We start from the raw sequence: 17,361 nt of genomic DNA, 5'->3' as shown, positions 1-17,361 counted from the left end.
AGAACGTGACTTTGGACCAGAAGCTTCCGCGCTAGGGCGGCCAAACATTACCGCCCCAGCGCCAAAGACACTGTCCAGAAGGTGAATTCCAGAAAATCTCGCGCTAGGGCCGCCAAACTTCACCGCCCCAGCGCGTCTGTCCAGAACATCTCGCGCTAGGGCGACCAAACTTCACCGCCCCAACGCGCCGCAGCCGATAAAAATACTTCTTTCCTTATTTAGAGTTTTAATTATCTTGGTAACTAGATTTTATATCTTTTTGATATGTAAACATATTATGGACGAAATTTTACACACTTTTCAGATCATTATTGATAATTTTATCAAAGTTTAGAGTTTTTATCTCAAACATTCAAAGCTTCGCTTTGTTATTCAAAAATCAAACTTATCAAGATTCGTCTTGTGGCGTTTGTTGATCGTGCTTGTGCGGATTGTCTTAGACTTGTTTTTTGAAGGTTCGTTGAGTTTTTCGATTGTTTATTCCGTGATTATTTGTTGCTAGACTTTTCATAGTTTAGAGGTGAAAATCACAACACACACACTTGATTCAAAAGATCGGGACAACAACGATTCTTTGTTCGTTATTGAATTGAGGGCGCGATTTGATTTTAATCGTGTTTGATATTCGTTCGTACGAAGATTCATATCATTTGGTATCAGAGCTTAAGTTCATTGAATTCAAGTAAGTATCTTGTTATTCAATTTTCAAATCTGTTTATTTCTTCGATCGTTTCCAGATCTGTTTTCGTTTATCGTTCTTCGTCTCTTCGTGAATCTGTGATTCTCGAAGAAAAGTTGATTTTTATTTATTTTTTTTGGTGATTTTCGATTAAGTACTCAGCCAAAAAAAATAAAAAATACAAAAATTCCGAAAATTCACCATTATTTTTTTTTGATATCTTGTTCTATTTCCTTTAGAGAGTCATATTCAATTGCCTCTCACAGTCTAAAAAAAAAATTATTTATCTTCAAATTGCTTGTCTATGCAGTCTAAGTGAGTCGATCACAATTGTTCACAAGTTGAATTTGATTGTTTGATATACAAATACAAATCTTGAGCACACTTTCGAGAATACTATCACATTTGAGTGAAATTACTTGAGTGCGAGTGAATTTTCTTTGGAGTGACTAGTGAGTATTTGTTATGAGCAAAAAAAATAAGAGAGGAGAGACGAGTGAATTTTCTTTGGAGTGACCGTGAGAATTTGGGTGAGGACTATTTGTTTTCTACTAACGTTTTCTTGCAGGTACAATTCTAAAAATTAAATGGAGAGGGAGGTAGGAGATGATTCAAACCAAGGGGTGTCTAAGTTCCAAATGGAGGCCTTATTTGGGCATTTTGGTAGGATGATGAGGAATGAATTAGAGCCCTTGCATGAGAGGTTAGATAAGCTTGAGGTTAGTGCTAGTGGGAGTAAATCTAAGCCTAAGGATTTGGGTAGAGATGATGAGGAGTATGATTTGGGTGGAGATGAGGAGAGCCAAAATGAAAATTGGGTTAGGAATGGAAGAGGTAGAGGAATTGGGAGAGGAAGAAGAGAAGCCGTACGGGGTAGATATGATGGGAATAGAGAAGATGGTAACATGGGTAGTATTAAGATGAAAATTCATTCATTCCATGGGAAATCTGACCAGGAGGCGTACTTAGAGTGGGAAAAGAGGGTAGAGTTTGTATTTGAGTGTCACCACTACTCCGAACAAAAGAAGGTGAGGTTGGCGGTGGTGGAATTCTTAGACTATGCTCTCATTTGGTGGGATCAATTAATGACCACTAGAAGGAGGTACAATGAGAGGCCCTTAGAAACTTGGGATGAGATGAAGAGAGTGATGAGAAAAAGGTTTGTGCCTAATCACTATTATAGGGAGATGTTCAAGAGGCTACAAACTTTAAGGCAAGGGGTGAAGAGTGTTGAGGACTACTATAAGGAGATGGAAGTAGTCATGATTAGGGCCAATGTTGAGGAAGATAGTGAGGCGACCATGGCTCGTTTTCTTTGTGGTTTGAACAGGGAAATTCAAGATCAAGTGGAGCTTCGGCACTACTTGGATCTAGACGAGATGGTGCAAATGGCCATAAAAGTGGAGCAACAACTCAAAAGGCGCGGAGTTGGCCGCACCAATCAAACTGGGGGTTCATCATCTTCTTGGCGGTCAAATGTGGTGAAACGTAAGGAGAATAAGGTGGTGGCCAAGCCCAAAATTGAGACCAAACAAGAGGCGCCTAAGCAAGGAGTGCAAGGTAAATCTGAAACTCCTCTTAATCGATCTAGAGATGTTAAATGTTTTAGGTGTCAAGGGTTGGGTCATATTTCTAGTGAGTGTCCTAATAAGAGGATAATGATCTTAAATGACTATGGTGAGTATGAGTCTCATAGTGAGGGTGATGATGATGATGAGATGCCTGCGTTAGAAGATCCTGATGAAGGATATGAGGCGGTGGTAGGTGAAGCACTAGTGACTAGGCGTATCATGAGTGCCCAAGTCAAGGAGGAGGAGACTAACCAAAGGGAAAACTTGTACCATACTAGGTGTTTTGTAAATCAAAAGGTTTGCAATTTAATCATAGATGGGGGGAGTTGTACCAATGTGGCTAGTAGTGAGATGGTGGAAAAATTGGGTTTACCTACATTAAAGCATCCCCAACCATATAGGCTTCAATGGTTGAACGATTGTGCGGAGGTGAAGGTGAACAAGCAAATTTTGGTGTCTTTTTCTATTGGGAAGTATGTGAATGAGGTTTTGTGTGATGTGGTACCCATGCATGCATGACATATCTTGTTGGGTAGACCTTGGCAATATGATAGGCGGGTGACACATGATGGGTACAAGAATAGGTATTGTGAAGACCCGAAATCTTGCAACGAGAAAATCTATATATGTCATAGGAAATTTCAGCTTATTTTTGGCACAACATTTTTTTTAGTTCCATACAATCATAATCACGAAAATTTGAATAATCATTGTCCCTTCACTACTGACCATTTATCACTATATGAAAGTGCACCGATCATAGGAGAGGTCCATGCAGCCAAAATCACTCTCCATTTGCACTTAAGGAAAACCAAAATCACTCATGAATCTCGGGTGTGTATCTTGAATCAAGGAGAGGCCACGTTCATTCGGGAGAGAAAAGTTCAATCATCACGTTGATTAAGCAATCAGCGGCATTGTTGGAGTGATACGTGCTTACCTTTATAGTTGATCATTCAAGCCTATACAAGAAGCAAACTCCCTTCCCATAACTTCAAGAATTCAAAATTTAGCATTTGCAGCAGCCTAGTCGAAGCTCTACCGCAGCCTTGTTCGAACGAAGTTCTTTTAGCATGTCCTTCTAGCGCCTTAATCCAAACGAAATCAAGTAAGTGGGCTTTTGCTATGTATTTTTTTGTAACTTAAACTTTGTATAAGTATTTCATGACATGCGTCTATGTGTGTCAAATCATTTTCGGAAAATGCTATTATATATTTTATAAAATCTCGATCGATGTACGATATGTTCTTCTATTTCCGGTGTTCTTTGATTCTGCTGAGTTCATTCAAAAATTCCGATAAGTGTTGTTTGATACATCTGATTCTGTGGTGCACTGTTATGATTCGAGTGGGATATGGAACGACGATTGTAAATTTATATGGCCCCCATCAGTGGGTATAAAACTGTGTTCCGGCCCCCATCAGTGGGTATAAAACTGTGTTTTGGCCTCACCCCTTAGAGGACTAACATATTGGGGACAATTTGACCATGGATAATGATATGAATAACAATGTTTTCGTTTGTTCTTATTCGTTCTGTTCTGAATCGTCTGATAATCTCTGTTTCGTATTTCGATTCTGACTCTGATCTGATATGTTATACTACGTTTTGAAAATCAGTTTGTAATATGGGTTTTAAATTATATTTATATGTACTTGTGGTAATCGATCGGCCCCCACTTGCTGAGTGTTTTCCAAAATACTCACCCCTTACATCTCTCTCCAGATAAGAACGAAGATCAATTAGACGACGATGAATAAGACATGCTTCGGGGTTGGTGATGAAGTGTCGAGATATGAAGATTTCTCGCTTAAGTTCTTCCTAAGTTTTGATCCAAGTTGTACATTGCTTCCGCACACTTTATTTCGTTTTGAAATTTATCGCTGTAAGACAAGATTATTTTGAGTTAATTATGAAATAGACTGGTTTCGGTTTATACTGAACTACGAGGCTTGTTGTTTGGCGATTATGTGATTGTTGAACAACGCCGGTGTCTACTAACCCCGGTCTCGGGGCGTGATATTTAAGTGGTATCAGAGCCGCCAGGTTCATAATCCGGCTGGGGATTTCGATAGATAAAATTTGACGAAGTTAGATTTTGGCAAAAACTTAGTCATTCATGTACACTTCAATTTTGATTTGAAAATTTTGACTTCCCATAGGAAACAAAAGAATTCGATTCCATTAATTATTCTGGACTGTTCTCGATGTATAATCTTCAAACCATACGTCAATTCTCGAATTTTCCATCTTTGAACCCTTTCTGAATTAAAACTCGAATGGGATGACTCTGAAATTTACTGTTTGATGACCTTATCATTTTGTAAGCCTTCCATTGTTTTTTTCAGGAAATGGCTTCGTACACCCCTCGCTCAGTTTTTGCCATTTTTGAAATTCTCGTAGAACTTATAATTCCGCATAGGAAAATCGAAATCCAATTCTGTCAATCGTTCCTTGATCCTCATGAATTATTCATATGAAAATATTCTGACTTTTCTTTTTGAATATTTCATTGACTCTGCACCGAAATTTGTTATCCATATGCATAGGTATGTTTTAAAAAAAAATAAAATAAAATAAAAAAAATTAAGATATGATTTTTGGGATTTATACGAAATCGATTTTGAGCCTAGTCTTTATGTTAAATGGTCAATAGAAAATTTGAGATTTCTATTTTTCAGATTTAAGTAAGATTAATTTTGGGACTAGTATCGGTATTAAATCATCGATAGAAAGTTTTAAGTCCTGATAGAAAGTTTTAAGTCCTGATTTTTCGGATTTAAGTTAGATTGAAAGTTAAGTGAAAAGGTGATACTCATGACGAAATTGTTAATAGAATTAAAAAAATTATATGTAGGATTTTAAGAAAATATATGTACACATATAAATATATGTTCTTGATTTGAAATATCATTCCCAATACTATTTTTAATGTCAAATAATAAATTTTCATTTTGTTTAATATGGTCTTAAACTATTACTAATTTCTTGTTTAATAGAATTAATTGCAATCAAATCATTTAACGTACATACTAATATATCAATGTAATTGATCGAACATATCACCTTTCGGCCTTCAATCTCTAATTTAATTCTTCTTGAACAAAGGAACAATTCACATCTCAATTTTTATGTCCTCATTTGTAAGCTGCCAATTATCTACTAAGAACTAAATATATAATATATTTCTTGGATAGATTATATATTGTGCCTCTTTTCTAAAATTGTAATTGTACCCATATTTTAGGTTTTTCATTCAATGATGCATCTTTTAATCAAGCCTCATCATTTACTTACCTTCAATTTTTGTAACGTCATTATCGATCTCTAAATTTGGAAAGCTACCTTAAACACTAGAATTTAGCCATCACATTTACCTATATTTTTTTTGAAATTTTGAATTCTTCTCAGCTCAAATTTCGAAAATTTCATCCCATGACCATTGTCATGCAATTAAATGCTTTTTATTTTAGAAATGTAGGGACATTCATTGACCTAAAATTTAGCACTCAATTAAGTACTAATTAAAATGAATTAATGGCCAAAAAAAAATGTTACCTTACATCTTCTCCAAAATAGCTATATAAAAGTCTCCTCATAAATGAGGAAAGCCACTATCGAAAAAAAATAAAATAAAATAAAATTTCACAATCCTCTCATATATTTTCGTGGCACAATTCAAACAAGTCTTGAACAAACCAAAAACTTCTCAATTTCGTGTTCGCAAATGACGACGCAAGCCAAGACCGTTAGGAAACTCGAGCTCGAAATCGAGCAACTTAAGGGTACCATTACGAGTTTACTTCGTGACAAAGAAGAGTTGAAGGATGCTAGGGATCACCTTCAAGTAGAAGTGAGACAACTCACTTTCGACAAGAAATTTGCGGAAAAGCAACTCAAAGATTACAAAGAAGAGTTGCAAGAGTCGCAAAAGTATGGTCAACAAATGTTTGCCACCTCCGAAGCTTGGTGCAACCACTATCACGCTAAGAAATGGTTTTGTGACCAACTTGAACAGGAGTTCAATGCCTATCATCATGAAATGGAAAACTATGTGCAACAACTTGAACTCAACAACCAAAACTTGAGTGCAGAAATCGCCAACCAACAAATTGCATTCGAGCATGAGCAACAACCACTAAATGAACAAGGAGAAGACGCTAACGAGGAGTTAGGAGACGGAAACGTTACTGATTAGATTAAGCTCTCATAAATATTTCGGAATAAGGACACTCTTGTCCTATTATTTCTTTTTATTCTCACTACTTATGTTTTGAAACCTATCGTATTCGTATTATAGAATTCAAGTTTAAATTTTTCCTTGAATAAATTGAACTCGAACCATAGATTATTCAACATGGATTTAAAATTTTGAATTTATCAATCATCGAGTTAACTCAAGTTTCGAGGACGAAACTTCTAATAAGGAGGGAGGGATGTGAAGACCCGAAATCTTGCAACGAGAAAATCTATATATGTCATAGGAAATTTCAGCTCATTTTTGGCACAACATTTTTTTTAGTTCCATACAATCATAATCACGAAAATTTGAATAATCATTGTCCCTTCACTACTGACCATTTATCACTATATGAAAGTGCACCGATCATAGGAGAGGTCCATGCAGCCAAAATCACTCTCCATTTGCACTTAAGGAAAACCAAAATCACTCATGAATCTCGGGTGTGTATCTTGAATCAAGGAGAGGCCACGTTCATTCGGGAGAGAAAAGTTCAATCATCACGTTGATTAAGCAATCAGCGGCATTGTTGGAGTGATACGTGCTTACCTTTATAGTTGATCATTCAAGCCTATACAAGAAGCAAACTCCCTTCCCATAACTTCAAGAATTCAAAATTTAGCATTTGCAGCAGCCTAGTCGAAGCTCTACCGCAGCCTTGTTCGAACGAAGTTCTTTTAGCATGTCCTTCTAGCGCCTTAATCCAAACGAAATCAAGTAAGTGGGCTTTTGCTATGTATTTTTTTGTAACTTAAACTTTGTATAAGTATTTCATGACATGCGTCTATGTGTGTCAAATCATTTTCGGAAAATGCTATTATATATTTTATAAAATCTCGATCGATGTACGATATGTTCTTCTATTTCCGGTGTTCTTTGATTCTGCTGAGTTCATTCAAAAATTCCGATAAGTGTTGTTTGATACATCTGATTCTTTGGTGCACTATTATGATTCGAGTGGGATATGGAACGACGATTGTAAATTTATATGGCCCCCATCAGTGGGTATAAAACTGTGTTTTGGCCTCACCCCTTAGAGGACTAACATATTGGGGACAATTTGACCATGGATAACGAGATGAATAACAATGTTTTCGTTTGTTCTTATTCGTTCTGTTCTGAATCGTCTGATAATCTCTGTTTCGTATTTCGATTCTGACTCTGATCTGATATGTTATACTACGTTTTGAAAATCAGTTTGCAATATGGGTTTTAAATTATATTTATATGTACTTGTGGTAATCGATCGGCCCCCACTTGCTGAGTGTTTTCCAAAATACTCACCCCTTACATCTCTCTCCAGATAAGAACGAAGATCAATTAGACGACGATGAATAAGACATGCTTCGGGGTTGGTGATGAAGTGTCGAGATATGAAGATTTCTCGCTTAAGTTCTTCCTAAGTTTTGGTCCAAGTTGTACATTGCTTCCGCACACTTTATTTCGTTTTGAAATTTATCGCTGTAAGACAAGATTATTTTGAGTTAATTATGAAATAGACTGGTTTCGGTTTATACTGAACTACGAGGCTTGTTGTTTGGCGATTATGTGATTGTTGAACAACGCCGGTGTCTACTAACCCCGGTCTCGGGGCGTGACAGGTATTCATTTATGATGAAGAAAGATTCCATTGTTATACTTCCATTGTCCCCAAAGCAAGTGTTGGAGGACCAATTGAAAAAAAAGAAGAGAGATGAGGCTGAAAAAAAGAGTGAATTAAAGAGTGAGATGGCCTTTGAAAGTAAAAATGAAATGGCTGAAAAAAAGAGTGATCAAAAGAGTGAGATAGCCATACAAAATAATAATTAGAGAAAAAATTTTGAGAGGAAAGAAAATGAGAGGAAAGGGGCCAAAAAAAATCATATATGGACCAAAAGAGTGAGTTGAAACAAATTTTGCACACACATGAACCGCTTGTGTTGATTCTTTACAAGGAGATCCTCCTTAACACAAGTGATATAGCCGGGTCCCTTCCGAGCATTGTTGTTTCACTTTTGCAGGAATTTGAGGATGTATTTTCGGAGGGGTTGCCTCAAGGATTCCCACCATTGAGGGGAATCGAGCACCAAATTGTTTTTGTGCCTGGGAGTGCATTGCCTAATCGTCCCGCCTATAGGAGCAATCCGGAGGAGACTAAGGAGCTTCAACGGCAGGTAAGTGAGTTGTTAGATAGGGGTTTTTTGCGTGAGTCCATGTCTCCTTGTGCTGTACCTGTTCTATTAGTTCCTAAGAAAGATGGCTCATGGCGTATGTGTGTAGATTGTTGGGCAATCAATAACATAACCATTAAGTATAGGCATCACATACCTAGACTAGATGATATGTTAGATGAGTTGCATGGTGCTTGTATTTTTAGCAAAATTGACTTGAAAAGTGGTTATCACCAAACTAGGATGAGGGAAGGTGATGAGTGGAAAACGGCTTTTAAAACCAAGTACGGGTTATATGAGTGGATGGTCATGCCATTTGGATTAACTAACGCTCCTAGCACCTTTATGAGGTTAATGAATCATGTCTTGCGTGCATACGTAGGAAAATTTGTGGTAGTTTACTTTGATGATATCCTAGTGTATAGCCAAAATTTGGATGAGCACGTTAATCACTTAAGACTTGTGCTAATCACACTAAGGGCTGAAAATTTGTATGCTAACTTGAAGAAGTGTGATTTTTGTACAAGCAAACTTGTCTTTCTTGGCTTTGTGTTAAGTTAACAGGGAATACATGTGGATGAAGACAAGGTAAGTGCTATTCGAGATTGGCCAACGCCTACTACTGTTGGTCAAGTTCGGAGTTTTCATGGTCTTGCAAGCTTCTATAGGAGGTTTGTAAAGGATTTTAGCACATTGGCAGCACCAATGACAGCGGTGATTAAGAAAAACGTTCCATTACATTGGAGCGAGGAGCAAGAGAAGTCCTTTAATATTATCAAGCAAAAATTAATTAATGCTCCTCTACTTGTGTTACCTGACTTTACTAATACGTTTGAAATTGAATGTGATGCTTCAGGTGTAGGTATTGGTGGGGTGTTGATGCAAGGAGGACGGCCGGTGGCATACTTTAGTGAGAAGCTCAATGGAGCAGCGCTGAACAATCCCACGTATGATAAGGAGTTCTACGCACTTGTGAGGACCCTAGAGACGTGGCAACACTACTTGAGGCCTAAGGAGTTTGTGATCCATACGGATCATGAGTCTCTAAAGCGCCTTAAGGGTCAACAGAAGTTGAACAAACGACATGCCAAGTGGGTAGCATTCATTGAAACATTCCCCTACATCATCAAATACAAGCAAGGTAAGGAAAACGTAGTAGCCGGCGCACTATCACGGAGGTACGTACTAATCTCTACCTTGGAGTCAAAAATTTTGGGGTTTGAGCATGTGAAGGAATTGTATGTGCTAGATGAGGATTTTAAGAGTGTATTTGAAACATGTATGCATGGTCCACATGAAAAATTTTATTTGCATCATGGTTTCTTATTTAGAGAAGATAGGTTGTGCATTCCTAAATCTTCAATTCGTGAATTGCTTGTTCGGGAAGCACATGGGAGTGGATTGATGGGACACTTTGGTGTGGCAAAAACTTTGAATGCTTTACATGAACATTTTTATTGGCCACATATGAAGCGTGATGTTGAGCGTGATGTTGAGCGTGTTTGTGAAAAGTGCATAACTTGTAGGCAAGCTAAGTCTAAAACACAACCACATGGATTGTATACACCACTTCCTGTTCCTAGTGAGCCTTGGATTGACATTTCTATGAACTTTATTTTGGGGTTGCCTAGAACTAAGAAGGGGAGGGATTCTATTTTTGTTGTTGTGGATAGATTCTCTAAGATGACACATTTTATAGCTTCTCATAAAATCGATGATGCTTCAAACATTGCGGATTTGTTCTTTAGAGAAGTCGTTAGGTTGCATGGCATGCCTAGGACTATTGTTTCTGATCGTGATGTTAAATTCTAGAGTTACTTTTGGGTTAAACTTGGTACAAAATTGTTGTTTTCTACTACTTGTCATCCTCAAACGGATGGACAAACTGAAGTTGTCAATAGAACTTTAGAAACACTTTTGCGTGCTATTCTTAAAAAGAACTTAAAGAATTGAGAGAATTGTTTACCATTTGTTGAGTTTGCTTATAATCGCAGTGTGCATTATACTACAAATTTTTCGCCATTTGAGATTGTTTATGGTTATAATCCTTTGACTCCGTTGGATTTGATGTCTTTACCTGTGAGTGAAAGGTTAAACATGGATGGGAAAAAGAAGGCTGAATTTGTTAGGAGCTTGCATGAGAAGGTCAAGACCAATATTGAGAAGAAGAATGAGCAATATGCCAAGCAAGCCAACAAGGGGAAGAAGAAGGTGGTATTTGAGAAGGGAGATTGGGTTTGGCTACACTTGAGGAAGGAAAGGTTCCCCGAAAAACAACGTTCAAAGCTATTACCTAGGGGTGATGGACCATTTCAAGTCCTTGAGAGGATCAATGACAACGCCTACAAACTCGACCTACCAGGTGAGTATAACGTGAGTTCTACCTTTAATGTTAGTAACTTGTCGTTGTTTGATGTAGGTGACGAACTAGATTTGAGGACAAATCCTTTTCAAGAAGGGGAGGATGATGCGAACACGGAAGTTCAAGCCCCAAGGAACGCATGGGACCCGTTGGAGTTGTCGGAGGGACCGATTACGAGAGGACGACTGAAGAGATTCAAAGAAACATTGAATGGGCTCATGAACAATCAAGTAGAGCTTCCAAGCAAGGAGCCAAGTCCCGAGGGGTTAGTGATTCACGGAAGCAAGTTTGGAAGTCAAAGGAAGGAGGTTAAAGTGCTAAATTATGAAGAACGTGACTTTGGACCAGAAGCTTCCGCGCTAGGGCGGCCAAACATTACCGCCCCAGCGCCAAAGACACTGTCCAGAAGGTGAATTCCAGAGAATCTCGCGCTAGAGCCGCCAAACTTCACCGCCCCAGCGCGCCTGTCCAGAACATCTCGCGCTAGGGCGACCAAACTTCACCGCCCCAGCGCGCCGCAACCGAGAAAAATACTTCTTTCCTTATTTAGAGTTTTAATTATCTTGGTAACTAGATTTGATATCTTTTTGATATGTAAACATATGATGGACGAAATTTTACACACTTTTCATATCATTATTGATATTTTTATCAAAGTTTAGAGTTTTTATCTCAAACATTCAAAGCTTCGCTTTGTTATTCAAAAATCAAACATATCAAGATTCGTCTTGTGGCGTTTGTCGATCGTGCTTGTGCGGATTGTCTTAGACTTGTTCTTTGAAGGTTCGTTGAGTTTTTCGGTTGTTTATTCCGTGATTATTTGTTGCTAAACTTTTCATAGTTTAGAGGTGAAAATCACAACACACACACTTGATTCAAAAGATCGGGTCAACAACGATTCTTTGTTCGTTATTGAATTGAGGGCGCGATTTGATTTTAATCGTGTTTGCTATTCGTTCGTACGAAGATTCATATCACGCAGGCTGCTGATCTCTTCAGGTGGCTTGTGCACTGGTTCAGGGGCTTGGGCTCATCTTGGGTGGGTCTGGGTATGGTCCAGGGTTGGGTTTCTTCGGTGGTGGCTTGGCTAGAAGTGTCCTAGTGGGCTAGGAGTCTTGGTGTAGGCTAGGAGCCACGCACAGATTATGTACCTCTGTTCCAAGAGTGTTTGAGTGCCTTATGGGCTAGTTCTATGGGCTGGGCTTTGTCTGTATGGTGCCTAGGTTGGTTGGCTCATGTTTGGCTCGAGGTGGCTCGACCATGGCTCGAGTAATTTAGGAGTTGGCTCGGTATGTTCCATTAAGGGTCAAAAAAAGGAAATATAAAGAGAAAAATTGGAACCATGGGTCCACGGGTGTGTTACATGGCTCACAAGGGTAGAATATGTAATAAAAATGTTATGTTTAAAATTTGGGATCAAAATAATGAGTTTTGAGTTTATTCGAGATTTAATCACCTCACGAAACGTTAATTGAAAATTTAATGAAAACGCCTAGTTTTGAGCTTTATAAAATTATGAAAAATTAGATTTAAGCTTAAATAATTATTTAGAATATTCCCATGTCATTAAAATTGAGAAAAAAGATAAAATCGAGAATTTTTACGTCTAGGGACAAAACAATAATTTTACACGTAGAAAAATACGTAAAAGCTTGGCAGCGTCTCGAAGGATCATAACGCATTTTAAATGATATTTTATGATGATTTTGATAATAATATTTTTTTTATGATTTATTGTAAAGCTGTGCAATTTTTACTGTTTAAAATTCTATTTTTGGAAAGCAGTGTTATTTTATGTTTTTTTTTAAAAAAAAAATTTTGAGAGATGTGAATTGACTGTGACATATGATATATGATTTGTGGGGGATCCGTTTATGTGAGGACGGTAAACTTACTATTTTGTGGGGATGACGTGAAGGCCAATGCTCCAGAGGGAGCCCATATACGAGCCAAGGCCCCAGAGGGACCTTGTGTATGTGAAAAGGCCCCAGAGCAGCTTTTTGCCAGTTAAACACTCCTATCATTGGCTTCCCGCATCCTCAGGGGGGCCGCTCGAATGAAGAACCAAAGAACCATAGCTCAAAGGCAACAGGATGGTATTTTATGGACCTAACATAGGTCACATCTCTCACGACATAAGATTGAATCTACTTTGATAAGTCTTAGGAGAGTGAGGCTGGTATTCAATTAGCTAGGACTCCGACGATCGTATTTCCACGCTGGAGCCTAGTGCACACTCCCATGGGCCATGTGGAGCTGAAGAATGATCAGTCGACCGGAGGATAAAAGCTAGTCACTTTCAAGGGTCAAACTTCACCCAAAATGATATATGATTGAAAGTTTTATGATTAAAATTATTTTATGATATATGATTTATGTTTAAAGATTTTAAAATGATTTATTTATGCTCAAAAGTTATTTTTTAAAAAATTTTACGATTTATGATTTAATTATGTTTAAAATGATTTTAAATTGTTTAATTAGGCTTAAAAGCTATTTTAAATAAAAATATGATTTTTAAATGCATGTGAATATATATGTATTATTTGTTATCTATGTTTAGAACGTGCTGAGTCATCAGTCTCACTAGGTTTGTATGATGCAGGATTTAATGATTTTATGGGAGGCGCTTACGATTGAGTGGATCGAGTGCAGCAGTACACTCCCAAGGGACCTTTATGTTTCCGCACTAGCTAGATAGATTAATGATTTAAAGATGATGTTAATGATTTTATTAGAGATATTTTTATGCTTTAATTCATTGTTAGTTGATCTTTTTAAAGGTCGATTTAGGAATTTTGGTTAATAAATGATTTATGATTTATTTTATGCACTTGAGATTTCATATGTTAATTTATTTTGATGGTTAGAAATGCTAAGTTATTTATTTTAGAAATTTCAAGTTATGATTTATGGTTAGAAAAAAAATCGAGGTCGCTTCACAGCATGTTATACTCAAAACAGATCGATGATTAATAAGAATCATTCGAAAACACCATATGAGATATGGCATGACAAGAAAAGTGTGGTTTCATACTTTAAAATATTCGGGTGAAAATGCTTCATTCATAACAATGGTAAGAATCACTTAACTGCCTTTGATATTAAATCAGATGAAGGATTATTCTTAGAATATTCATCAGTTAGTAAATCATATAGGATATTCAAAAGACGCAATCTTAATGTTGAAGAATCTATACATGTTGTATTTGATGAGACTGTGCTAACTGATAAGCCAACTGATCCAATTGAGCTGATTATTTTCTTAACAGATATAAGTTTGGAGGATGACAATGAATATGAAAATCATATTATCTAAAATTCCCTTCAAACACCAGAGTCAGAAGTGGTATAACCACCGGTTGTACATGATACAGTTCCTGATAATCAGTTTGATGAACAGCTAGAAAATATTCAACCTCAAACTGATGTTATTCCAAGTGAAGTAGAACGAAATGTTCAGTTACAAATTGAACCAGATTTGCAAACGTGTCAGGCAGATCCAAACTGCAGATGGAGCATAAAACATCATCAGAACTTGGTATTAGGTAACCCATCTGATATGGTAAAAACCAGAAATCAGATGTTCAATTTATTTATACATTCTGCTTTTATATTGCAACTGGAAACCTAAGAAAACTGAAGAAGCTCTAGCTGATCCCAGTTCGATCATTGGTATGCAAGAAGAGCTTAATAAATTTACATACAATGATGTATGGACGTTAGTTCCAAGACTTTCTTCAAAATCTTTTATAGGTACCAAATGGGTATATAGGAACAAACTAAACGAAGATGGTTCAGTTGTGCACCATAAAGCGAAACTGGTCGCACAAGGCTACAGACAGGAATAGGAATAGATTACGACGAGACTTATGCTCCAGTTGCTCGATTGGAAGAAATCAGGATATTTCTAAACTACGCATCCTTTAAAACTTCAAAGTATATCAGATGGATGTGAAAAACACATTTCTGAACGGTCAGTTACAAGAAGAAGTGTACGTAGAGCAACATCCAAGTTTTGTAAATCACTTACTCCCTGATCATGTTTATCAACTTAATAAAGCTTTATATGGTTTGAAACAAGCGCCTCGAGCTTGGTATGAGACCTTATCAAAATTCTTGGTTGATCATGATTTTACATTAGGAACAGTTGATAAAGTTCTGTTCAAATTTACAAAGAAAGATCATTCATTAATTGTTCAAATTTATGTTGATGATATCATATATGGGTCAATTAACCCCAACTTATGTTATAAGTTTGCTAATCTAATGCAGGATAAATACGAGATGAGAATGGTGGGTTAAATGACATTCTTCCTAGGCTTGCAAGTGAAGCAACTAGAAACTAGTATTTATATAAATCAGACCAAATACACGAAGAAATTGTTGAAGAAATTTGGTATGGAAACATGTTCAGCTGCATCCACTCCCATGAGCTCATCAAACTAGATAAAGATGAAGAGGGAATATCAGTTGAGATGACATTCTACAGAGGTTTAATAGGTTCTTTATTATAATCATATAACTGCTAGCCTTCTTAATATTATGTTTGCAGTATGCTTATGTACCATATTTCAAGCTGACCTAAACAATCACATTTCCTAGCTTCTAAATGTATATTGAAATAGCTAAAAGGCACATAGAATATGGGCTTATGGTATGCTAAGGATACATCTTTCAATTTAGTTGGCTATTCAGATACAGACTATGCAAGATGTAAGCTTGATCGCAAAAGTACAAGTGGATCATGTCAGTTTCTAAGAGACAGACTGATCTCATGGTTCAGCAAAAAGCAAATATGTATCGCCACTTTCACAACTGAAGCTGAATATTTAGCTACTGGAAGTTGATGTGCTCAACTGCTCTAGATTTAGCAACAACTAAAAGATTATGGAGTAGTAGCTGAAGAGTCACCAATATTCTATGACAACACCAGCTCCATTGTGATTACATATAATCCAGTTTTTCACTCCAGAATCAAGTACATTGATGTCAGACATCAGTTCATCGGAGATCAATCTCTCAAGTAGGACATCAGACTGGAGTACATATCAACTGAACAACAAGCAACTGATATTTTCACCAAGCCATTTACCTGAGACTAAGTTTTCTTACTTTAGAAATATTTTAGGGCTTATTGATTTATCTTAAATGCTTAATCCAGGGGGAACGTTGAGTTTCAGTAAGTCAACTTAGAAGACAATAGTCTGTTGTTCACAAACTAATCTGAATCAATTTCAAATTGAGCAGTTAGTACCTGAATAAACTGATCTTATCCCACAAGTTGATTAACTTTAATTCGTTGAAATTCCTTAATTGAAATTGTGACCAAGTATTAATTACTTATTCAAATTTTGAATTTCAAACATTTTATTTCCGTTTTTGTATAATTGCCAAGCTTCAATTTCTAAATTTAAATGACCAACGGTTGAATATCTTATTGATTTTGTCAAACTTTTCACAGACTGCCACGTGTCCAAAATTTGAACGATCGCGAGATATAAATAGAAACCGCCTTCTCAGAAGTGTTCTCACCATTTCCAAAGTTCCCAACTCTCGAATTTTTAGAGCAATTCACTTGCATTCTTCTCTCCTTACAGCTAAAAAATCAACTCAAATGGCATCTCAAACAACACCCTATCTGTCGAATGCCGTTGCAATCTCTTTTGAATCGATTTTCACAAATTTTGAAGAATCAATTCACAGCCTATTTGAAAAGATTGAAGCATCCGGGGTTCATACCTTTCTATGGTCCCAAGAAATCTATTATGTTGAGATTCTCTCTATCTATGTGTCCAGCTTAGTCACTGATGACATGAAGATTCAGATGAAGGTGAACGACCACATTCTGATCGTGGATGAAGAGTTTTTCAGAACTCTATTTCAACTCCCAACTGAAGGTCTCTCGAGTTTCTTAGAGGTTTCTGCCGCTGATATTGCAGAAACGCAGACCTCTATATCAGCAACTGGACAAAAGATCAAAGTGTCTGATCCAAAGAAGGAACCGAAGCCAGAGTACCAGCAACTGGCTGATATTGTTGCAAAGGGCATTCTAGCAAAAGAACCTCTTTTGCTGCCCTAACACCTGAAAAGTTCCAGACAATAACTGCTATTGTCAGTGGGATTAAAATTAACTAGTCATATATCCTCTTCACAATCTTGAAGAATATGGTGCAGACTTCAAAGTAGTCAAAAGGCTTCATACTTCAGCTGAGCAGCCTAGTTGAGGATTCAGGGATACATCCAGAATCTTCCTCTTCAGTTATTAAGTTCAAAATCTTCACAGCCACCAAAGTTTAGCCAATGAAATCAGGCGTTGACAAGCCAGCTGCTAAGTTCAAGAAAACTGACAAGGTAA

General features: G+C 37.1%; 1 pseudogene; it reads left to right on the top strand.

Moving 5' to 3' along the window:
• The first annotated feature begins 1,810 nt into the window (after positions 1–1,810).
• On the top strand, positions 1,811–17,085 carry LOC142550209 (uncharacterized; annotated as a pseudogene).
• Positions 17,086–17,361: the final 276 nt, after the last annotated feature.

Source organism: Primulina tabacum, chromosome 6, assembly GCF_025594145.1.
Source record: "Primulina tabacum isolate GXHZ01 chromosome 6, ASM2559414v2, whole genome shotgun sequence".
NCBI lineage: Eukaryota > Viridiplantae > Streptophyta > Magnoliopsida > Lamiales > Gesneriaceae > Primulina > Primulina tabacum.
Note: the sequence above shows the minus strand (reverse complement) of the source record. Positions and strands in the feature narration are given on the sequence as shown.